Below are 745 nucleotides of genomic sequence, written 5' to 3' on the forward strand. Positions count from 1 at the left end.
CCTTTCCCTTTCCAACACCCGAACTCCAGATCCAACAGGTTTGGGGCTCCAAGGAAGACCTGGGGAACAGATGGGTCTTTCCTTGAGCTCCTCCACCTCCCTGGGGCTTGGCTTGGCCTCCTCCATCCCTACACCAGGAAGGAAACAGGGCCTCCTGTAGCCCTGCAGAGAATCAGAGAACCCTGGAGAGGTTTGGGTTGGGGGGACATTAAAGCTCATCCAGCGCCACCCCTGCCATGGGCAGGGACACCTCCCGCTGTCCCAGGGTGCTCCAACCTGGCCTTGGACACTGCCAGGGGCAGCCACAGCTGCTCTGGGCACCCTGTGCCAGGGTGTCCCCACGCTTAAAGGGAGGAATTCCTTCCCAAAATCCCATCCATCCCTGCCCTCTGGCACTTGGAATCCATGCCCCTTTCTCCTGGCACTCCATCCCTTGGAAATCGCTCTCCATCTCCTCCCTTTGTCCATTTTACTGTTCCCTGCACGCCAGACTTGAGGCGTGCAGGGAATAGAAACCTTTGGGGTCCCAAAATCCATCTTCCCTGGATCCTGGAAGGGTTTTTTGGGTGGAAGCTGCTGATCCCAACGCCCGAGGAGCAGCAGAGGTGGTTGGGTGTCAGTGGGAGCGAGATCCCCGCGCTGCTGGGGAAGCAGGGCCAGATGAAAGGCAGACGAGCTGTGAGCTGTTATTATTCTGTCTAATAGAGTTTAAAATGCGAGCCCTCCTTTCTGGAGAGTGCAACAC

The sequence above is a fragment of the Motacilla alba genome, chromosome 26 (genome assembly GCF_015832195.1).
Source record: "Motacilla alba alba isolate MOTALB_02 chromosome 26, Motacilla_alba_V1.0_pri, whole genome shotgun sequence".
NCBI classification, from domain to species: Eukaryota; Metazoa; Chordata; class Aves; order Passeriformes; family Motacillidae; genus Motacilla; species Motacilla alba.